Source organism: Callospermophilus lateralis, chromosome 6, assembly GCF_048772815.1.
Source record: "Callospermophilus lateralis isolate mCalLat2 chromosome 6, mCalLat2.hap1, whole genome shotgun sequence".
In the NCBI taxonomy this organism is placed as follows: Eukaryota; Metazoa; Chordata; class Mammalia; order Rodentia; family Sciuridae; genus Callospermophilus; species Callospermophilus lateralis.
In genome coordinates this window covers 48,657,532-48,682,954 of record NC_135310.1, presented here as the reverse complement: position 1 = coordinate 48,682,954, position 25,423 = coordinate 48,657,532, and the positions used below count along the sequence as shown (strand labels likewise).

The 25,423-nt window shown below is 35.7% G+C and overlaps 1 protein-coding gene across 1 annotated transcript in view; it reads right to left on the bottom strand.

The window, feature by feature from the left end:
* Window positions 1–2,510: 2,510 nt before the first annotated feature.
* LOC143401854 (uncharacterized) overlaps window positions 2,511–25,423 on the bottom strand; it is a 99,731-nt gene continuing 76,818 nt past the window's right edge. The window contains exon 8 of the mRNA XM_077109726.1: window positions 2,511–2,579. The gene's annotated coding sequence lies outside the window, so the exon portion shown is untranslated. The remainder of the gene's footprint in view (window positions 2,580–25,423) is intronic.

Genomic DNA, 25,423 nt, shown 5'->3' with positions numbered 1-25,423 from the left:
TGGAAGAGTCAATCCTTAGTTTACTCTGTCACCTGCAGACCCTTTGTTTCCTGGTCACTCTTCAATAAATCACTCCTGTCCCTGCCCTTTCAAATTCCTGGCTGGGTGCTTCTCTCCTAGCTGGTCCTGCAAGCCACCAGTCTTGAGGGAGAGGGGAGCCAGGTGGGTTTCCATGACCTGCATTCCCCTGTGTAAACTTCTATTCACGTTTGATTTTCTCCTGGTCACTTAGGCACACTCTATGCTGTGCAGCATTGGTTTCTCAGAACTGCAATTTCAGTTAAGCTCTAGTTTTCCAGGAATTGGCTCTGACAGCTGCTGAACTCAGTGAAGCAGATACAAAATATTTCCTTCATCTGTACTCCATGTCCACCTGGGAGAGATGTGGCTTCTTTCCAACAAAACGATGTGCAGCATGCCTTTCAGTTTAGTCAGACAATGTCTTTTATCTCTGATCTCTCCATACCCAAGCATGCCTCAGGCTCCTAAAAATGTGGATTCCTTTAATTCCCTACCCTTCCACTTTGCTCACTGGGGTACCACTTTGGTTGGTGCTGCTGCTGGTGATGTCACTGGGAATTTCTCCCTTATTTTATTATAGACAACCTGCTGAGTTCCCATTTGCTTTGAATATCCAGTTTTAATTCCCAGTAAAGTCCCCCCTCTTTTTTTTTTTTTTTAATCTACCTTCCTGTGAAGCTGCCTATTTGCTTTCTTGGTTTAACACCAAGAAGCAACCAGGAAAGCAACCCCCTCTATTCTCCTATCTTGAAAAAGTCCCCCATCTTGAGTTTATAAATAATTTTGAGTTTTTAAAAAGTTTTTAGCGGGCTGGGAATGTGGCTCAAGCGGTAGCGCGCTCATCTGGCATGCGTGTGGCCCGGGTTCGATCCTCAGCACCACATACAAACAAAGATGTTGTGTCTGCCGAGATCTAAAAAATAAAAATATTAAAAAATTCTCTCTCTCTCTCTCTCTCTCTCTCTCTCTCTCTCTCTCTTAAAAAAATAAAAAAATAAATAAGTTTTTAGTTGTAGATGGACACAACAAGGTTATTTATTTATTTACTTTATGGTGCTGAGGATCAAACCCAGTGGCTCATATCTACTCTACCACTGAGCTACAACCTCAACCCCCTTCTTGAGTTCTTAAAGCTTTCATTGTTAGAAGTTTTTCACTCCATGACTCATCACAAATTAGCTCAAACCAAAAGAAATTATGGAAAAAAAAGATTGGTATGATGACTGCTCTAAAATTGCTGGTTTATAACCCCCATGTTTGATGTGTTTGTAAACCCATAATTTGGTACAAGAATCAAATTCTAAGATAGTACTTTTCTGGTACTGGCTGTACTATATGAATACTTACAGATGCAATTCATTCAATTGATACCTTCAAAGCACATTTTCTGGTTGTATTGGAATTCTACCTTGTAGAATGTTGATGCCATATGGTATCTCAAAGGCTATTAGAAAGTATATTTTATTTATGGTGCATTCCTGACAAAATATCCAGTGATAGATGTACTTATATCATTGGATACTCAATCCATTTTATTCACATGCACTTGATAATTTCATGCCTTCTTGTTTGTCTATGGCCTGATTTTTGTAATTTATTTATTGGATTGAATGTGGCATTTAGACTCTGCTTCTCTGCCCTGGAGTTTCTTTTTTTTTTTAATTTAATTTGATTGTTTGTCTTAATTTTGAGCTCTTATTAAATTTATGTCCTTATTAAATTCTTTTGTAGCACAATTCTGGGGAATGATATTTCACTAGGTTTGATCATTTGTTTTTCCTAAAACAAATTCTTCATCTAGCTTTTACATATCATGATCTCTGGCTTTTTTTTTTTTTTTTTTTTTTTTTGCTTTTCTTTTGATGTAGTGTGTGTGTGTGTGTGTGTGTTTACAAATGTATGCATATAGTTCCTTCATTTAGCTTATGCTTCATAGAAGCAGCTTTGAATAGACCTCTCACTGGATCTTATTTAGAGAATATGTGGTCGTAATTTGCCTTTAATTACCATATCTGATATCTTTCTACTTCTGAGATAAATTTTAGAGCCATGATATGGTGTTTCAAGTTACATTTCAGAGCCTCTTTGTGGGCAAAACCCAGACAAGTCATGAACTTGTTAAGTCTTGAATATACCCTATGTTGAGTGGCCCTGTTCCTTATTTCCTGACTTGAGATTTTTGTCTTATGTCAAGTTGGAGTTGTACCATTTGTCCTATGGCAGTTGGTTTGGGATTATTTTCTCAATTTTGATTGAAGCTTTGTAAAATAGTGAGCTCAGGCAACTCTGCTGCATTTGCTGAGAGCACACAACCCAGTCACTAATAACACTCTTCAGGATACCATCATGACTTAGTCCTGATTGCTTATCTCTCTACTGATTATGTGATACTAATGAGATTTGTCAGAATTTGACTTTCTTCTTTCAATTCAGCTTTGGAGGCCCTGGATAGGAGGAGCACTTTGCTAGCCATAATTCTGTTTCTTACTTTGGCTGTCACTTTATAAAGGTCATAGAAGATATGTTGGAGTTCTAATCCCCAGTGCCTCAGAAGGTATCTGTATTTGGGGAGAACATTATAAAGAGAGGATTAAAATAAAACGTGTGATTACCATAAGTCCTAATTTGATAGGATTGGAATCCTTATAAGGTGAAATTTGGACCTAAATGTGTATAAGGGAAAGACCATTTAAAGACACCAGGAGAAGATGGCCATCAATAAGCCAGGGAGACTGGCTTCAAAACAGAGCTGCTAATCTCATGGAGATCAGAAAAAATGGTGAGGAAAAGGAAGAACTGAGGAATGAGATGTTCCCTTCTAGGGAATCAACTCCAATGATCTACCTTCCAACCAGGCCTTACTGCCCACAGTTTTTACCAAATCCCAATTATCCTGTCAAATTATGAACCCATTAGTGGATTAATGCACTGATGAGGTTAGAACTCATGATCCAATTCATTTTTCTGTAAAGCCACCTGGGCCACGAACTGCAAGTGCCCCTCACTGTCTTTTGTAAACATCTCTATTTGAATTACAGATTAACACTCTCAGCTCTGAGATAGAAGCCAAAATTTATGTATCCTTTATACTGTTTAAACAACAACAGATAACATTTATGTCACTATACTAAGCATTTACATAATAGATAAGAGAGCAGAAGTCTTTTATTGGGGGGGGGGAGTGGCTATTAGGGATTGAATCAGGGACTCTGGTCCCACATCCCCAGCCCTGTTTGGTATTTTATTTAGAGACAGGATCTCACTGTTTGGTATTTTATTTAGAGACAGGATCATCAGGAGTTCAAAGAAAGCCTCAGCGATTTTGTGAGTCTTTATACAAGTTAGAAAGACCCTGTCTCAAAAGAAAAAGTTAAAAAAGGGTTGTGAATGTGACTCAGTGTTTAATGGCCCTAGGTTCAATCCTATATACCAGAAATAAAAAAAAAATTAAACCTGAGCTACTCTAAATGCCTTTGATGCCTTGTCTTTTCCACTCCCCCAGCCTCCACTGGGATCTCAGATCTGCCTCCCCTTATTCTGACGTTCCAATCCACCCGTCTTGTTTCAGTTTGTCAATGCAGAAAAAACTCTTTCCTGATACAGTTCACACATCAGTTTTCTTTGCCTAGAACTGTAAATTTCTTCATAATTTACCTGCTAAGCATACTTAATGCTGCAAGAAACAGATGATATTTCATTTACTCAGACTCTTTTTGGATAATCTATTGCAAAGCAAGCATTTCAGTTCTGCTTTCTTGCAATAATTGTACATTTTGAGTAGAGTATATCTTAAAATATGTACTTATTCATCTAGTTATTCACTTATTTATTCTTTCTTCTAAATTAGTTTTCTAATTGGACAGAACTTATGTCTGTTTGTTCCTCATGAATTCCTTTGCTGAGATAATACCAAGAACCTTGTCAGTGTTAAAAGTATACTTTTGGAGTAAGGTAATAATATTGGCCCTATAGAGTTGCACATTCTATGTATACTTTAGGAGAGCAAAGGAACACTATGAGGCTTATTTTCCAGATAAATAGAACACATGATTTTAAAGCACTGTTCCTATTGTGAGAACTTAGAAAAAGCATAAGAGCTACAAGCTATAAAGTGCCAGGCATTTTATATTCACTATAGTTAATTTTTACAATGACACTGAGCTCTACAGATGAATTAACTTCAGATTAGGAAAGTCAAGAAATCTACCCAAGATCAAGTTATGAATAATAACTTAGTTAAGATTCAAAACTAGATGGTTTGTTTCTAAGACCTCCATATTCTTTGCACTACTATCCTGTATTGTGTGCAACATTTGTTGACCTAAGAAATACTATTAATATTTTTACAAGTTTTACAAGTAATTTGTTTTATAAAAATTAAAGTGACATTTCATGCTTTGAACTTGATTTACAGTAAGACAGACATAAAATATAATTACTAATTCACATTATTTTTCGAATTTATACAACTGAAGAAATATTCAAAATATCACCTTATACTAAAGCCTTAGATTCTGTGAACAAAACAAATTTTGTTGAGTTCAAATTATCACTGTAAATAAGCATGACCATAAGAATTGATGGGTGTGTGTTAGTTTCTATTTCTTTGTTCAGGTTGTATGGAAGGGTTCTATTCAATACTTTCCATAGTTCAATTCTTCTATACATTATAATAACAAGTCACTTTGGGGCATTAAATTATTTCACATAGAGTTGACAAAAATATCTGAATGTTTGATTAAACATCTGGATGATTGATTAAATCAGTGACTACTCTACTGGAACATTTGTACACTATAAAATCACACAAAGAGCTGTCATTGTCTTACTGTGCAAGACAGAAATGGGAAAAAATCAACCTTTCCCTTTAAGATCTTTCTTCACCTGCCTAATAATCTAAATCTGTCTCACAGGGCCATAAGCATTGTGTGTGTTACATTCCTGTCTTCCCTAGAGGGGTGTTGTTTGTTTAGTTTCTGTGGCTGTAAATTGAAACAGAAACCAAGAGAACAACTTAGAAAGATTTTCAGAAAAGCAATAGACTCATTCCACTCTTATTATAACATTATTTTCATTTAGCCTGTATTTTAATAAGCAGTTTGGCAATAGAAGCAAGAAAGAAATGATATAAAAACCTAGCACCCACTAGATTATAAATATTAGGAAAGAAAAATCAAAGAAAATGTAATGCATCAGTATAAAGTATATCTGCCTAAGAAAAAGTTCCATGATAAACCCATGAAATCAATGCAAAACAGGAGATAACCCAACCATATATCAATTACTGACTACCTTAATGTACATCAACAAAAACTCTCAAGGTAAGAATTAACACTTGTCTTGAACTAGTGATTTTTCACAGATTAAATTTAAATGACAGATTTTTTTTTTCAAAATCACCAATTTATACATATATAAAAGGGAAGAGTCTCTGACATAAAGAAAATATTCAGAACTACTAGAAAGGAAAATACTTCATTGTTCCCTTTTCAGCATTCAATATATGAATGGATTTTATAAATATGTGCTTAATGAGGATCCAGGATCCAAGGGTCCTCTTTTTCAGAGAGAGAAACATGGAAGAAAATGAGACAGAAGACCACAAGGAGAAAGTTACAAGAGATAAAGTATGAGGGGAAGTAGGTCTTGTTCTGTAGCGTGAAGGGTTTATGAAGGAAAAGGCACTATCTTTGTTGAATGCTGACTTGAACCTTTGAGCAGCTCATCCTGACTACCTTGAAATCCCACTTTCACTCCCCATGAACCACAAAGATCATCAATAACCAACTTCCTCAGGTTTCATCCTCAATGTGCCCCTCATGCAGCATCTGACCATGTACACCAATCTTTGCCCCCACCCTCTTTCCTTTTGCCTTAATCACAAACAATATCACGATTTTTCTTTATCCATTTCTCCTCTCATGTTCTTTCTTCTTCAAATCCTTCTCCTCTTTTTTTTTTCTTCCAGTTCTTCTACTAGATATTTCCCCCAAATTTTTATACTAAATAAATAAAATACTGTCTAGGAAAGAACAAACCAATGCTGAAACATAATAAGCAATTGAAAAACTGAAGCTTCCTTTTCCTCCCTGTGTTTTCTTTTCTCAGTGAAATCCTCCATGCTCATGACTTTAACAATCGCTTCCACATAGGCAAGACTTAACTTTCTTTATGATATTGGTGATTTATTTTGATCATTTTATACACAGCAGAACTACATTTAATTCTCTGTCCTAGTTATAAAAGTCACTAGATGCGAAAGCATCTAATTTCACAGTTTGTATAACATTTATGGACAATTTAAATTCTTTTTTAAAAAAATATTTATTATTTAGCCTTTATTGGACACAACATCTTTATTTTTTTTTTTTTTTTATGTAGTGGCTTCTGAAACGCACACACACACACCGACACCCAAACACAAACACCCCCCACACACACACGCACACACAGGAGGAATGGTCAAAAGGGAGAAAAGGATACTTGGTATTGTTGATGGCTTCTTCAACAGTAGACACAGCTGGGATATAGCGTGGATTCTCAACTTCAGCAGATGCTGAAAGGGGCTTAAATTTTTATATTAGTCTTTTATGAAGAAAGATTGACTAATACAGGCCTGATTTCTCTCTCACATTTGGAGATGAATAAGAAAGACAAAGAAGATTTCCTTTTCTAGCACAAGACACAAATGCAGTCACTAGTTTCTGATAGCAATCTGAGGAATTATGTCTACTTGCTCTATCTTGAAGGCAAGAGACATTATGAGGTGATTAATATAATCCTTAGAATCTATTTAACCATTAATTTTCCTAAAATTCTTCCTTTTTAAAATTTTATTTCTGCCACCTTGAGTATTTGCTCCCTGAATACACATATAGAAAGAAGAGCTCAAGGAAAAGAGTCTCCTGAATATGGGCTCTGGGAAGAGAGTAATGGGAGCAAACCCAAACCCCTTCTAAAGGGTAATAAGGAAAATGATCCTAAACAAAACAAAAAGCAAATATGAACAAAATGGCAGCAGGCTCTATTTGTTGGCCACTTTCTCTGCACCAGCCATCAGGTGAGAACTACACACTATGTTCTCATTTACTCTTCAACTCTTGCAAGTGAGAGAGGTTTTATAAATGCATTCTGTCAGTTTAGCTCCAAAATTGCTTTGGTCCCAATTGGTATGCCTGTTACATCCCATGTGCTTCATCTCTTTGCTTTGTCCCCAACTCTACAAAACTGCCCCTTCATTAACTTGTTGGAATTTAAACACCTTGGAAAGCAGGGCCTTATCTTAACTCCTTCTGATCCTTAACTTTAGGTATGGGATTTAAATTTAGGATTGTTCCTCCATAGTAGAAAATTTCTCAACTTTTTATTTCACTCTGCACTGTTCAAACCTGGATTATATTTGGCATTGATAAACAACAATAGGTTAAGTGAACATCAACCTTTTGGCTCAAAAACAAAGTTTCTTAAGTGCAACTGAAGTGGAATTTTTGAGCACTTAAATGAACTTCAATCAGAACTTACAAGGACCATATAATGTTAAAATGAACTCAAAAATTTATAGATTAAGAGCAAAAAATTATTTTTGGAAAGGGTAAAGATGGTTCTTTAGTGACATTTAATCCATATTATAATCTGAATTCTGAGAATGATTAAGACTTTGTGATGGTTAATTTTATATGTTAAATAAAATTAACCATCTGAGCTATGATGCTCACATATTTGGCCAAATATTACTCTGGTAATTACTCTGGTGTTTTGGGGTGAGATTTACTTTTGAATCGGGGACTTTTAATTAAATAGATTGCGTTCTGTAATGGAGCGAGACCTCACCTTGTCAACTGAATGCAACTGAAAGCAACAAAAAATCCACCTCTCCCAGACAAGAGGGAACTGTCCAGTGAACTACCTTTGGATTTCAACTACAACATTGATTCTTCGTGGGAGTGCCTTTGGACTCAAACTAGGACACTTTCCTGTATCTCTAGCTCCTCCCAGCCAACCCTGCCCAATCCTGTGAGCCAATAGCTGACAGGCAAGTGCAGGGAAGAAGCAGAGGCCCTGCAGGGGGTGAGTGTGCTACTGGCTGCCAGCCCCCGGTCAAAGCCCAGGACCAGCTTCTGAGTTTAGAGGCAGGGAGGGATGGTTGGTATTGGTGGAGCCCCAGGAACCTCGCGCTGTGAGGAATTCTGAGCGCTTGGGTCATAATTGACCCTAGCAACGCTGGAGGACGTTCGGGGCAGAGAAGTGGACGGTGATGGACGCGGTTTTTGGAGCTGGTCCGATGGATCACTGAAGTGGCGGCGATGTCGTCCTGGTTTGGAGGCCTGGTCTCAGGCTTGGGCCACTTCTTGGGTCAGGTGGGGAGCAGCTTGGCTTCCCTCACTGGCCATATCTCCAGCTTCACCAGGGAAATACTTCTGGATGACTTCGGAGACCCAGAAGCAGCATTACATCATTGCTGGGAAAAGGAAATGGAAACTACTGATTCCACACTAAGATGTGAGAATGAAAGACTGAAAAAGTATTGTACTGATCTGGAAGAAAAGCATGAAGCATCGGAGCTGCAAATAAACCATCAGTCTGTAAGTTACCAAAACCAACTGCAACAGAAAGAGGTAGAGATCAGCCTCCATCTTAAAGCAAGACAGATTGTACTGCAAAATCAAGTGTTTCAACTACAGGCAGCTGCTCAATGGGTACCTTCAGGAGCTGGTGGCGTACCAACAACAACTGCTCTGGCTCCATTCGGTTCCGGGATCAGTAGTCATTTTTCAGCCTTTCGTGATGATGACATGGATTTTAGTGACATAATTTTATCACGACAGGAAACAAGCAGATTGTCAATTAAAGTTGCAAGATATGAACCTGAAGTTGGTCACTCGAGGCAGATTGCTGAGGCTCAGGGAAAATATCATTCTGACACAAGTGAAATCTGCAAAGTACAAAATGCTATCAAGACTCTTCAACCAAACCAAAGTCCAGACATAGATGATCATCAGCATGAAATGTCAGTTTTGGAGCAGAGTTCTACTGTGGCACAAAAGGGAAAAATCCTTCCTCAGAGTTCAGCAGTGGAAGAAGTGTTCCGGCTAAAACAAGCCCTGGCTGATGCTGAGAAGGAAATCATGAGACTAAATGGCTTAAACCAGGATAACCGTCTTGCTGAAGACAATCTGAAACTTAAAATGCATGTTGAAGCTTTAGAAAAAGAGAAGTCATCATTGAGTCAAGAAAAAGAGGAACTTCAGATGTCACTGTCAAAATTGAGCTGTGACCATCAAGTCATGAAAAACAGAGCTTCAACAGACATGAATTTGAATGTACGATTACTAGACTTACAAGTTCACTTGAAGGCAAAGGAGGAAGAACTGAATGAGACTATCAATGAAAAGAAAATGCTGATAGCTGAGTTAGAAGAACTGGATCATCCGAATCAGGAAGCTACAAAGCACATGATTTTGATAAAAGATGAGCTATCCAAACAACAAAATGAAGGAGACCTTGTCATCAAGAAGTTGGAACAAGAACTAGATGATGAAAAAAAGAGAGTTCATCAACTTGAGGATGATCAAATGAACATATCCCAAGAGTTGCATGTGCAGAAGGAGAAGTTAACTGGGAATGCACAGAGCCTCACTGATTTGCATTTAACCAAGCAGAAGCTTGAAGGTAAAGTAGAAGATTTAGTAGATCAGCTAAATCAGTCACAAAAAAATAGTTTAAACATCCAGCAGGAAAACCTTGGGCTTAAGGATCCCATTAGACAAATTGAAGATGAGCTGTCTGGATTTAAGAGTAAGTACCGAAGTTCTCTGAATGAAGACTCTAACAGTCATTGTAAGGATGACATGCTTAAAGAACGGGAAGCTGAAATTGGCAACTTAAGGCAAAATCTTTCTGAAGTAGAACAGCTCAATGAAAATTTAAAGAAAGTTGCCATTGATCTCAAAACAGAAAATGAAATGTTGATTTTAGCACGTGAAGATGTAAGGCGTAAGTTGGAAGAATCTATTGCTGCTAACAATCAAATCTCTCAAGAAAAAGACACTATCATGGAGACTCTAAAAAGAGACAAAGAAGAGATAGAAGCCAAACTTCACCAGGCAGAAAAAAGACTGTTGGAAGAAGCAAATAATCACAGGCAGACTATTCAGGAACTCTCCAATGCACATAATTTGAATACCTCTGCCTTACAGCTGAAACACGAGTGTGTAGTGCAACTCAATCAAGAGAAGGACTTTGAAATAGCAGGACTCAAAAAGAATATTGAGCAAATGACTGCTGATGAAAAAGAAATGGAGGAAATTTTGGCATCTTATATAGAAGATGAGGAGCAATTGAAACAAGTCCTAAATGAGAAAGAAGTTTTTATTGAAAAACTCGAAGAAAAAAATTCAGAACTACAAAAGGATTTAGATAAGTGTTCTCAGGCCTTAAGAGAAAATGAAACTTTAAGGCAAGTCATTGAAAGAAAGGACAGAAATCTTACCTACATGAAAGCAGAAAACAACTATCTGCAATTAGAACTGGAAACACTTAGGGAACAGCAAAATCAAGCTGTACCAGTGGCTGAGCCTAAAGCTCTTGATGCTATCACAGAACTAGAATTGGAGGTATCCCAACTGAATATAGTCAAAAATCATCTGGAAGATGAAATTAAAGATCATCTGAATATAATTGAAAATCAAAACCAGCGTAAAATGCAACTACTTCAGTCTTTACAGGAGCAGAAGGAGGAAATGGATGAATTGAAGTACCAATATGAGCAGATGAATGCTGCGCATAGCCAGGTACTTTTAGACAAAGAGGAGGAGATTAAGAACTTGCAGACAACTATTGAAAAAATAAAAGCCCAGTTGCCTGGAGAAAGAGGAGATGCTCAAACATTGAATTCTGATATTTTTCAAGAGACCAAAGTAAAAATCCTAAGAACAAAAGAGGTTCAACACTTACAGGACCAAGAATTACGCCTAAACCGGGAGCTAGAAAGGCTACGCAGCCAGCTCTTGGAATCAGAAGAGTCTTACGCCCAGGAAATATTGGCTGCGGAAGACAAAGAGATTCAACTGAGACAGAAAGTCACACTCTTGGAGGAAAAGCTAGCTACATCTTCTAAGGCAAGTCATCAAGCCAGTGTGCAGATAGAGTCCCTGCAGGAACAGTTGAGTCTGGTCTCTCAACAGAGGGATGAGAATGCACTGCAGCTTTCGCTCTGCCAGGAACGAGTAAGGCAGTGTGCCCTGTCATCAAGTAACCTGCAAAGGGTTCTAGAGCACTCCCAAGAAGAAGAGAAAGCTATGCATTCTGCTGAACTAGCCAAAGAAAAACAGTTGGTAGCTGAATGGAAGAACAAGGCCGAAAAGCTAGAAGGAGAAGTATCATCATTGCAGGAACGTTTGCATGAAGCAAATGCTATGTTGGATTCTGCTTCCAAACTGAGAGAAGACTTCGATCTCAAGGAAGAACAGATGGAAGAACTGAAAAAACAAAACGAGCTCCGAAAAGAAATGTTGGACCAGGCACAACAGAAATTGTCCACTTTGGTCAATAGCACAGAAGGAAAACTAGACAAGGTCCTCATGAGAAACCTTTTGATCGGTCATTTCAAGGCACCAAAAAGCAAAGGTCTTGAAGTATTGCAGTTGATGGGGAGCATTCTGGACATTCCAAAGGACGAAATGGAGCAGTTGTTGCATAAAGATCATGGTGGTGTCAGTAAGAGAAAGCAAAAAAGCTGGTGTATGTAAGTGTATAGCTACTAGGCATTTTATTTTATTTTTTGAGTTCTTGTTGTTGTGATTTTTTGCCATAGTACTTTTTTAAAAATTTGTTTTGTTTTTTGTAGCACTTTTTGTTTATAGAATTTTGTTCCAATGTAGCAGTTAATCATCACCAGTCATCAATTCTGATGTAATTTTGTGAGCAACTGTACAGAGCAGCATTCTTGAACCATTAGTTCCAACCTCTTTTTTTTTAAAAAAAAAGAATAATATTTCTTAAATTTAATGGCATTAAGATAAAAATGATACATGTAATTACAGGAAACAAGAACAATCCAACCCATAAGAAGGAGGTCTCAGATTTAGAGTACATGAAAACCAAATATAATGTTGCAAAAAGTTGAGAATATTTATTTTATCCAAGATAACATTGTACAACTAGCAAGGGAAAATTCCAACAGGGAGGACCTAAACATGAAGCTTAGTGGATAAATTCTAAGATGCTTTGAATCCCAATTCTATGACCCCTATCCATTTTGCTTATTTCCACTTCTAAAGAAAAGTCACTTCACATTAATCCAGTTTTCCAGATGTTAAATATGTCCAGAAGGAAGAGTATTTTTATGAGTCAACCCCAAAGTGGGATCACATGATCCATTGCCAATGCAAAAGTTAATTAGTAAGAATGCATCATTAAATATCTGGACTGTTTATCTACATACTATTGGGGGCTCTACAATAATTCTTATAAACACATTTTATACAACAGTAGATCAAAACAAGTTGGGGAGAGAAATAAGCTAACAACAGTTTTTGAAAGATGAAAAGCTTAAAATAGTAGTAGTTACAAACTTTTGATAAATTAAGGTAAAAGATGAATCAAAAGTTTCTATCTTAAGTAGGTGAAATCAGAGAAGAGAAAAAGCAGATTGCATAGCACATACTTCTCTGACACCTGTCGTCTCTAAAACCACTCAGAACATTTTTATTAAAATTAATTTAAATTAAATTTAATATATTTTTAAATATAAATTATATTATCATTTAATATAAATTAATCGAATTTAAATTTACTTTATTAATTAGTATTGTTTAAATTTCTTTTATTAATACTATTGTTTGATTTACATTTATTTTATTAACTGCTTTGTTTATTAACTTGAATTATAGTATGATTTATATTTAAAAATTCATTAAATTTCATTTAAATTAATACAATTTAACAAAGTAAATTTAAATAATATAATATAGATTGAATTATTTAATATTTACTCTATAATTTAATATACATGTCAACAAAGTTAATTTTAATAAAAATGCTCTTAGTTGTTTTAGAAATTACAGGTGGCAGTGAAGTATTAGCTATATTATCTTCTTTTTTCTCCTCTTTGATTTTACCTAACTTAAGATAGAAACTTTTGGTTTATCTTTTGTTTCACTTTACAAAAATAAAAAAAAGGAAGACAAAACACCCAGTAGCTACCCATATCAGCTTTTCCTTTCTTATTTCTAAATTTCACCTTAACATTTACATTATTTTACCAAAATTAAGATGCCATCAGTTGTTAGGCATGAACAAAATCACTGAGACAACAACTGGAAGATGCATCCCAAAGTCAGATTGGCTAAGTATTCAAAACATATAAATATCTGAGAACTGATGACCTCTGATAGTAAAGTTTCCAACCTATGGAAAGTTTCCAAATGCTATGGAAAATGATGACATTTCTTTTTTGTGTGTTTTTAAGTTGAGAACCTTCTAAGTACCAAGGTACGTTATCAGAAATTGTAGGTAACTCAAGTCTTGAAATTTCTTATTTTTCCTGTACTATAGAAAAAGGGACTCACAATTCCTTGAGCTCTGCTAGCATTTTAGTGACAGGAAAAAATTCAATGATGCATAGTTTTTTGTTTGCATTCAATGTCTACCGATCTTACATACTTTGGGAAGGGTCACAAGCCACAGACCTTATGCCTTCTGCTCTATTTCGAAGCTTCCAGCATCAGCTGCAACAATTCTAGGAAACACTGGGAATACTCTATGGTACAAAATGCACAATTAATTTTTTTTGAAACCATCCCTAAGACATGAGTCATTAGGTGACTTTCTTGTTCTAAGTAAATTTACTGAATTATTATTAAGTGATAACATGTTAAGCCAAAATGAAAAATGAAAGCACATGCTTCACATCAGAGCAAGGAAGAAGGAAGGAGGTCTGATGTGTGGTAAAATGCATGAACATGCAAATATTATCCAGCCTTCTGAAGTCCAATTTTCTCTCTTTATAATTTATTTTTTGGAGGTTACATTCTTGCATGATATGCCTGGAACAACTTTTGGGGGGATACAATCAGAAATTCAGCACTAAAATCTGCCTTCCTGCAACATAACATGGCTTACTCCTGAGAAGAATATCAAAGTATATATTTTGCTTCGACGTGCCAAATTACTTGGAATCTTCTTCCAATAGACTTCACATGGTTGGGAAAAGCAGAGTTCAGATTTGTCAGGAGAGATTTTTATGTATTCTGCTCACTCCATTGTGTCTAGGTGAGCCTTTGGGTTTCAATGCCTGGAAACACACTTCTTATATTTCAGAATTGAAGAGCTCTTGGAAACAGCGACCTCACTGCATGCTTGAGAAAAATATGTTATATAGGTAGCCAGAAAATTACAAAGATTAATATAGATTCAAGATTTTTAAGACAGGGGTTTAATGGAGAAAACAGCAAGAGAGCCTTAGAAATTTCATACTCCCTGCATTCTTAGGAAAAGCTTCTATGTTGTAAAGAAGATAACACCAAACAGAAAAGTTCCTAAGAAAATATTGTGCTTTCAGTTTCCTTGTCTCATAAATTTTATTAAAGTTTCATTAAAGACCCTGAATTTGCTAGCCTTTTTATTAAATACTTATTTGAGATATTCTATTAATGTCTATCCCTGGATTTGATTTGGTCTCACATTAATGTCGCTCCCTGTGACAAAGGGTACACGGGAGGCAGGCAGGATCAGCCTGTCCTCTCCAAGGCACCAGCTGTGGGAACCACCCTCTGACAGAGGTAGTGAAGCACACCAGCTTCTCCTGGGCTGAGCTAGAGGGTAAGTATCTCAACCTGGCCTGCCACCCAACCTGGCCCACAATCACACTGAGTCGGGAGAGGAGTCAACCAAGAAGGTGCAACAGTCTCAACTTTATTTTGTCAGGGACAAGTTTATATAGTGATAGAAGGAGGGAGTAGGAAGAGACAGTAGGAAGAACGAATAAGGGGCAGGTACCGTCACTATCACTAAGGGGCCTAGGAAGATTTCAGATTAAACCATTAGGCAGCACTAAGGTCAAAAGCCCATGCAGAGGCTAAAAGCCTGCGAACACCAATCCAGCCAGGTCATGTATACGGAAATGCTCTGGAAGAACCCATGAGGCCACCTCAGCCACCAACCAATAATGGCCTCGGTCCCAAGAGAGGTAAAAGGTTCCAACAATTAAAATGTGTCTACTTTTTATGAGCACAGATGAAATAGTATTTGAGATGATTTATTGCAAACCTTTAGTGCCACAGTCCGGCTGCAGCAAAATAACCAGGGTGTGAGGAGCAACTTGTGTACATTGATACAGCAGGAGGGGGAGCTGTTTATTGTAGGACAGGAGGGGTATATATACATTCCACACAGCTTATCTTAATTAACATAAACTAGATACAGCAGTCAACCAATAAGGAATCTCCACACTTAAAGGCTCCCTGGCGTTACTTCACAAACCACTCCCTCTGGCAAAATGCCAGGCGCCATCCTGACTTGTTTACAGACCCTAACACTTTAGTAGTTTATGGACATGGAGTGAGTATCAAATGATATAAAAAAATGGAGTTTTCTTTCATGTCTATCATAAGTCTTTGTTTCCTCAGTTGCTGGGGAGGAACATTAGGATGATTTGCTTAGAGTAAGAAAGACTAGACTGGACAGAAGGGACTGGAGCAGCTTTTCTGGTTAGCTTGTCCATTTGAAAAACTTTTATTTGGGACAGGCAAAATATAACAAAGACCAAAATCCATTGAACTGATCAAACCCTGCAACAGTTAACCAGAGTAGCTTCCTCTTCTCTGCCCCCAATTTTGGAGCAATGCACTGTAGGTGATACTTTGAATGATCCTTGGCACTGAAGAACTGTCATCCAGCAATTTATTTCCTTTTTTCATGTCCTTCTCAGGGATGATAATAAGTGATTTCCAGACATGAGGAGAGGGAGGAGTAAGAGAAGGTACTGGGAAATCTAATAACCCAAATTAGGTTATGTGAATGTACCAATGTGTAATAACAAAGGCCGTTATTTTGAACAATTGTAATGCACCAAACAATGATGTTACTAAAAGAAACAAAAAGAATAATATGATTTCTATAACTTCAAAATAATCTGATCTTTAGGAAAACTATTTTAAAAATAGTTTGTGCCTATCTATCGGACTTTTTACCTGTTTATCAAGGCTTAGTCTTATGAGGACATGGATTAAAAAAAAAAAAAAAAAAAAATCTTGTAAACTTAGCAGGGTGTGGTGACAGATTCCTTTAATTCCAGGGGTTCCAAGCCAGCCTCAGCAATTTACAGACACTCTGTAACAAAATAAAATAAATACAACTGGGAATGTGGCTCAGTGGTTAAGCATCCCTGGGTTTAATCCCATACCTAAACAAACAAACAAAAATCATGTAAACAATCTTTTTTAAACCTATGCAATTGAGATTGATCACAAAGTCATTCAAATCACCAGTGGCACAAACACATAATGAATTTGAATTTGAGTTTTAGATACCAATGAATCTTATGCAAAATGACTGTCCTAACAAAAAATGTGTGGACTTTCATCTGTGTATGTGCAGAGATTCATGTATCTTCAGGTCTATAAAGAAATTCAGTAACCTCATGAGGCAGTTTTTCAACAATCTAATTTCACAAGTGCTAATCTCTTGCTGTAATATATGGGCTAAAAATAACATTTCTAACTCCATATTCTACCTGTTATGGTTTCCTAGAGATGCTGAGTCTATGTAATCTTATTTAGTCAGCTTAGTAACTACTTTAAAAAACAATGACAACTCTGAAGGTATTTTAATTAGGGAACTGGTTGGAAATAGTGCTGTATCCTTCCTATCCTGGTAGAGCAAGAGAAAGAGGTTCAATTGTTGCTTCTAAAGACCTAAGTTGGATTCAGGCTTAGGAAGCCCTTTGATTTACTTCTCTAGCAGCCACGCTGAGAGTTTCCAAGTCATTTATGTGTATACAGAACAAAATCAGATCAAGATGAATAAGCAAATGAGGGTATGGAATCCTGGAGTGCCCATCCACCTGAGGATGTGTGTGGGAGCCACAGAGAGTTCCTCTCATTGACAAGCAGAGGGAGTGCTTCATTGAATCCTTGGGTCCATCTGTGTTGACACACACCTTGTGGTCTTCAGGCAAGGACAATGATAGAGTTGACAACTGAAAAACTAGTCAGGTGACTTTAACTAATGGGACTTAAGAACCAACTGATAAGCTTGATGGAACTTTCACAGTAACTAATGAAATGTGGACTTATTCTATCTTATTTTTGGAGCTCTGGGCAACTTGCCAGACAACAATATTTGAACATATATTCACCACTGACATTTTAAGATGTTCTGGAAAATGCCAAAGCAACAGGACTTCAAACCAATATTTCTATCTATTTCACAGTGCCAATCTCAGCTCTTAGCTAGGGCTGGTTACATAAAGACATGAGCTAATGGTCTTTGGCGGTAATGTGTGTGTGTGCATGAGGATTAAGAGTAGTGGTGGTGGAGAGATGTGGAATGTCCATTCAGTAGTTTAATTACTTCAGGATTTTTGAGTGATTGTTCATACTTTACCTGGCAATTTCCATTAACCAGTAAGAAAGGGATGATATTCTCCTTCCCATTGAAAGGAAATCTGGGTCACTAAGTTAAGAAATACATTTTCTATTTTATGTAAGGCTTAGGGCTAAATGCAGCTTTTATTTTTTTTATACAAGAGTAGGCCAGTGCTGAGCACAGGGAGCATATGAAGCTGGAGGTGGCACTTACAGTGAGCAAGGCTGAGCCACACTAAGGAAGGCTAAACCACAGTAGTCTTTGGCCTAGGACCTTAGCTCACCTTGGCTACAAGAATAGTATTGTCACATGGCAACACATTTCTTCTCCTTTCATATTCAGGATTAATGCTTCTAAAGGAATTTGATGGTTTGGGTACAGAATTAATAGCAACTTCATCTTGAATATCCCCCATACAGGCCACTTCATCCTCAGGATTATGGACTCTGGAGCTTTGTTCTCATGGAATTTATTAAGGGGCATATAATATCATGAAAAGAAAGACTGAAAAACAGCTCCAAGAACAATACAGCACTTTAAGCTCCATGTAAAGTATATAATACACTTGAAGCTAAAAGGAAAAGTATTTGTTGAAATAGTTTTGCTAAAATATATACTTCTGCACATAAGAATAGCCAAGAATTGAAGATGATAAAAGTAATAATATAAACGTTGCTTTATTATATAGAAAGGGGCCTTAATAAGTTTTAAAAAGTTTCTTACAGGAACACTTTTTATATTTTATCTCATAAAGACATTTAACAAATATATACAGAGAGAGAAGTATAAAAATCTTTTTAGAGCAAATGTTCATATGCAGAAATGTTTAACAATTTAAGTGTTCTATCAGAATTCTCCTTGGGATGTTGATTTTTTAGTTTTTGTGAGAGACTGAAAGAATTTTGACAAATAAGGTGATCCCTTAGGCTTTATAAGGAAAAATCATAAATTAATTAGATTTCTTGGTATACAGTTGATAGTTTATTCTCTAAACTTGTGACCTAAGCCAAGTATCTCTAGTGGATAAATATCTCACTGTTTATTTCAAAAATTTTCCCAATCATCCCTGAATAGTGCTTTCAAGGATCCTTTAGCAGTAAAAATAGTAGTTAAAAAGTATATCCTCTGTATCACACTGAGAATAATTGATGGCTAGATATCCCAGATTTCAAGTCAAGTTTCTTCCAGACACATCTGTGCAACAAATGAAAATGCAAAGCATTTCATTGTATAGTGTTTCATTTGATGGGGGAATAAATTGAAAATTTATTCCTGTTTATTTTTCTGTTCACATTAAATATGTGATATAGAATATGAAAGCAAGTTACAATTTGGTAATGTCTTGAGTATAACCAACTTGTCAAAAGCGAGGATTTATATATTTCTAAAAATAGATAGCTATCACTACTTCAGCTATTGGATACAATATTTTGAATGTTTATCTTAAAAATAAATTTTCCTTCTATGTAAGCATATCTGTTTCCTGAATGAGCATACTATGTTCTGTGTACTAATTAGCCTTATGCTTGAGTACAGAGATTGCAAAACTTTTTCTTCATAACATTGTATTTACTGTTACAAAAGCAGAAAACATTGCTGAGAAAGCTCAATCTAGTGAGTTTTGAAACCCACCAGAACATAACAATGGTAACATAAAATAATGGAAAATTGCATTGAGGAAAGAAAGAGAAAATAGTGTATTGCCTCTTTTAGAACTCAATTCAAGATGGGAAGAAATAAGTGAAGGGATTTTGTTGTTTTGAAAAATTATAGAGTCACAGAAAGTGTTAAAGGAAGTATAGAACAGTAGTATGTACCTTCCACTCGGTTTCCCCAATGGTTTCTTCTTATACAACTGTAGTGCAATATCAAAACTAGGAAGACCAACCAATGTTAGAACAATGTGTTGTAGTTCTATGACATTGTATCATCTGTGTAGTGACCAATACAAACCAGATAGAGAACTATTCCATTACCACTAAAATTTCTCTTTCCACTTTCTATTTTCTGTTGTGTGTATGTCTGTGTGTATGTGTAGAGTTTACATGTGGTAATCATAGCATTTAATATATGTATACAGTGGCATTTCAATATATAAATACAATGTATAATAATCATGTCATGGGCATATCTCTCACAGAGGACATGCCAATTCTTTGTGTGGGGAACATTCAAAATTCTCATTATTAGCTGTTTTGAAATATTACTTATTGTGAGCCGTAGTTATCCTACATGTTACACAAAATAAGGAGTCATTCCATCCATCTGCACCCCTGCACCTATTAATCATTCTCTGTCTACACACCCACACACACCTCTCCCAGGCTCTGTTACCACTATTCTTTCTTGTACTTCTTTGAGATCACCTTTAGTTTCCACATGTAAGTGTGAACAGGCAGTATTTGTCTTTCTGTGCCTGACTTGTTTTGCTTAATATAATGTCCTCCAGTTCTCTTCCCTCTTGCTACCCTTTTACAACATCACTGCCAACACCACCCCCATCACTATCCACTAACTTTTTCTCCCTCTCCATAATTTTGTCATCTCAAGAATGTTTTATGAATGGAATCATGCACTATATGACTTTTTGAGATTGGCCTTTTTCCATGCAGCATGATATCCTTGGGATTCACCTGAGTTGCTGCATGGGTGAACATTTCATTCCTTTTTTTGGAATAAACATCCACCAGAGTCAGAGCTGGGCCCTGTGATAAGGGTAGGTTTACTTGTTTAAGAAACTAGTGACCTGTTTTCAGAGTGGCTGTACCATTCTCAGTATTCACCAGCAAGGTATGAGAGATCCAGTTTCTCTGCGTCCTGTATCATCTGTATCTGGTATTACCACTTTGGTTATCTTTGTTTAACCTATGAAGTGTGATGATGCCTCAAGATGGTCTCAGATTGCATCTCCCTAATGCTAATGATTTCCAACATCTTTTCAGATCGTTATAGTCATCTTTATATCGTCTTCAAAAAAACTATATGTCTTCTTATTTTAACTATATTCATAGGTACCGAGTGCTATCGCCAAGCACCAAGTGATTTCTTCAAGTAGTAAGAGCATTTTTAAATTAAATGTTAGTTTTCCTACAGAGGACCCTTTAGCAAGATACCCTAGGAAGTGTATAGAATAAAATTACAATGCATATATACCATTCTATAGTTAATGATTATGAGTAAAATTTAAGAATCACTTTCAAATTGCCAAAGATACAAATAATATAAATTTCTCAAACAAAGTGAAACAGACAATTACATAACATTTTTCAAATTTTAAAATAATAAGTAAGATTATAGTTGTAGTAGAATACAATGGAAAGGATTATAATTTTTTTTCTGGGTAAATCTGTATAGAATAATATCATGTAATGAATATGGTTATAATAATCAGAAAGTGGCTGGGGATATAGCTCAGCTGGTACAGTGCTTGCCTATCATGCACAAGGCCCTGGGTTCAATGCCCAGCTCCAGCAATAATAATAATAATAACAATAATAATAATAATAATAATAATAACAACAACAACAATAATAATAATATCATAATAATTATAGTCGGAAAGTAAGAAAAGATGACTAAGCACATGTCTTTATATAGGATTAATTGTTCAAGTGACTTCTCTTTATTCTCCTTTTCACTTTTAGTTCATAACACAAAGAAAACTACTGACTCAAAAATTCAATGTAAGTAAACAGTGTAGGGGAATCAAATGCTCACCTGAAAGCAATCAAAATTGTGTTTTGAAATCTCCTGATAATTCTCCTGAATGACTGACTTAACTTATCTGAAATTATTCATCATTTTATCCAACCAATATTTACTAGCACTCATGTGTCTTTACTAAGCTAGCACTGTGTAAGACTCTTGGAGTCCATGACACATAAAATATATTTGATGCTCTTCAGAGACTTAAAATAGAGTAGACAGAGACAAAATTGTAAAATGCTTAATGTTTCCTTAAAAATTTAAAAAAAAAGAAATAATCTCTGTGGTTCAGAAGGGTTAACTCTCTGAACTATTTTAAATATTTTCTTGATAATTCAAATTCATGACTAGAAAAGAGAAAGCAAGAGAAAGACGAAAAGATAGTAGTTGAAAGCAATGGTCTATACATAAAAGTTACTCAGGACATTTTGTTCATTTGCTCTATCATTTTCTCTAAATAAGGCGATGGGCTTTTGGCTAATGAAAATGGTTGTATCTATTGTGTACTCTATGTATGTATTTGCATGTCTTTGTTACTTAATAACTAACCAGCCCCACACATTGCACATAATGGTTTATCAGTTACCTTTAGAGTACTTTTTTTTTTTTTCTTTCCCATTTGAGATTTTATAATCAGAAAAATTCTTCTGGGATAAGCTGAAGAGTGTCCCTGCCCCAAATTAATATGTTGGGGTTCTAATCCCCAGTGCCTCTGAAGGTATCTGTATTTGGAGAGAACATTTTAAAGAGAGGATTAAATTAACACGAGATTATTAGGATGACTTCTAATTTGCTAGGATTGGAAATCTTATAAGCTGAAATTTGAATATAGATGTGTATAAGGGAAAGAATATTTAAAGACACCAGGAGAAAATGAACATCAACAAGCCAGGGAGCCTGGCTTCAAAACAGAGCTGCATATCTCATAGAGATTAAAAAAAAAAAAAAAAAAAAAAAAAAAAAAAAAAAAAAGTGAGGGAAAGAAAGATCTGAGGAATGAGATGTCCCCTTCTAGGGAATCAACTCCAATGACCTACCCTCCCATTGGGAGTTGGTAACAAATGTATGCCCTACTGCCTACAGTTTTTACCAACTCCCAATAATCCTGTCAAATTATAAACCCATCAGTGGATTGATCCACTGATGAGGTTTGACCTCATGATCCAATTCACCTTTCTGTGGAGCCACCTGGGCCACCAACTGCAAGTTACCCTTCACCTGTCTTTTGTCCACCTTTCTATTTGGATTACAGATTAACACTCTCAGCTCTGAGATAGAAGCCAAAATTTATGTATCCTTTATACTGTTTAAACAACAACAGATAACATTTATGTCACTATACTAAGCATTTACATAATAGATAAGAGAGCAGATGTCTTTTTTTTTGGGGGGGGGGGAGTGGCTGTTAGGGATTGAATCAGGGACTCTGGACCCACATCCCCAGCCCTGTTTGGTATTTTATTTAGAGACAGGATCTCACTGTTTGGTATTTTATTTAGAGACAGGATCATCAGGAGTTCAAAGAAAGCCTCAGCGATTTTGTGAGTCTTTATACAAGTTAGAAAGACCCTGTCTCAAAAGAAAAAGTTTAAAAAGGGTTGCGAATGTGACTCGGTGTTTAATGGCCCTAGGTTCAATCCTATATACCAGAAAAAAAAAAAATTACACCTAAGCTACTCTAAATGCCTTTGATGCCTTGTCTTTTCCACTCCCCCAGCCTCCACTGAAATCTCACATCTGCCTCCCCTTATTCTGACATTCCAATCCACCCGTCTTGTTTCAGTTTGTCAATGCAGAAAAAACTCTTTCCTGATACAGTTCACACATCAGTTTTCTTTGCCTAGAACTGTAAATTTCTTCATAATTTACCTACTAAGCATACTTAATGCTGCAAGAAACAGATGATATTTCATTTACTCAGACTCTTTTTGGATAATCTACTGCAAAGCAAGCATTTCAGTTCTGCTTTCTTGCAATAATTGTACATTTTGAGTAGAGTATATTTTAAAATATGTACTTATTCATCTAGTTATTCACTTATTTATTCTTTCTTCTAAATTAGTTTTCTAATTGGACAGAACTTATGTCTGTTTGTTCCTCATGAATTCCTTTGCTGAGATAATACCAAGAACCTTGTCAGTGTTAAAAGTATACTTTTGGAGTAAGGTAATAATATTGGCCCTATAGAGTTGCACATTCTATGTATACTTTAGGAGAGCAAAGGAACACTATGAGGCTTATTTTCCAGATAAATAGAACACATGATTTTAAAGCACTGTTCCTATTGTGAGAACTTAGAAAAAGCATAAGAGCTACAAGCTATAAAGTGCCAGGCATTTTATATTCACTATAGTTAATTTTTACAATGACACTGAGCTCTACAGATGAATTAACTCCAAATTAGGGAAGTCAAGAAATCTACCCAAGATCAAGTTATGAATAATAACTTAGTCAAGATTCAAAACTAGACGTTTTATTTCTAAGACCTCCCTTTTCTTTGCACTACTATCCTGTATTGTATGCAACATCTGTTGATCTAAGAAATACTATTAATATTTTTACAAGTTTTACAAGTAATTTGTTTTACGGATATTAAAGTGACATTTCTTGCTTTGAACTTGATTTACAGTAAGACAGACATAAAATATAATTTCTAATTATAATATAATTTCTAATGTACGTGTTTAGCATACTTATGCTTCAAGAAACAGATGATATTTCATTGACTCAGACTCTTCTTGGACTATCTATTGCAAAGCAGGCATTTCAGTTCTGCTTCCTTGCAGTAATTGTACATTTTGAGTAGAGTGTATTTTATAATATGTACTTATTCATCTAGTTATTCACTTATTTATTCTTTCTTCTAAATTAGTTTTCTAATTGGACAGAACTTATGTCTGTTTGTTCCTCACGAATTCCTTTGCTGAGATAGTACCAAGAACCTTCTCAGTGTTAAAAGTATACTTTTGGAGTAAGGTAATAATATTGGCCCTATAGAGTTGCACATTCTATGTATACTTTAGGAGAGCAAAGGAACACTATGAGGCTTATTTTCCAGATAAATAGAACACATGATTTTAAAGCACTGTACCTATTGTGAGAACTTAGAAAAAGCATAAGAGCTACAAGGAATAAAGTGCCAGGCATTTTATATTCACTATAGTTAATTTTTACAATGACACTGAGCTCTACAGATGAATTAACTTCAGATTAGGAAAGTCAAGAAATCTACCCAAGATCAAGTTATGAATAATAACTTAGTTAAGATTCAAAACTAGATGGTTTGTTTCTAAGACCTCCATATTCTTTGCACTACTATCCTGTATTGTGTGCAACATTTGTTGACCTAAGAAATACTATTAATATTTTTACAAGTTTTACAAGTAATTTGTTTTATAAAAATTAAAGTGACATTTCATGCTTTGAACTTGATTTACAGTAAGACAGACATAAAATATAATTACTAATTCACATTATTTTTCGAATTTATACAACTGAAGAAATATTCAAAATATCACCTTATACTAAAGCCTTAGATTCTGTGAACAAAACAAATTTTGTTGAGTTCAAATTATCACTGTAAATAAGCATGACCATAAGAATTGATGGGTGTGTGTTAGTTTCTATTTCTTTGTTCAGGTTGTATGGAAGGGTTCTATTCAATACTTTCCATAGTTCAATTCTTCTATACATTATAATAACAAGTCACTTTGGGGCATTAAATTATTTCACATAGAGTTGACAAAAATATCTGAATGTTTGATTAAACATCTGGATGATTGATTAAATCAGTGACTACTCTACTGGAACATTTGTACACTATAAAATCACACAAAGAGCTGTCATTGTCTTACTGTGCAAGACAGAAATGGGAAAAAATCAACCTTTCCCTTTAAGATTTTTCTTCACCTGCCTAATAATCTAAATCTGTCTCACAGGGCCATAAGCATTGTGTGTGTTACATTCCTGTCTTCCCTAGAGGGGTGTTGTTTGTTTAGTTTCTGTGGCTGTAAATTGAAACAGAAACCAAGAGAACAACTTAGAAAGATTTTCAGAAAAGCAATAGACTCATTCCACTCTTATTATAACATTATTTTCATTTAGCCTGTAT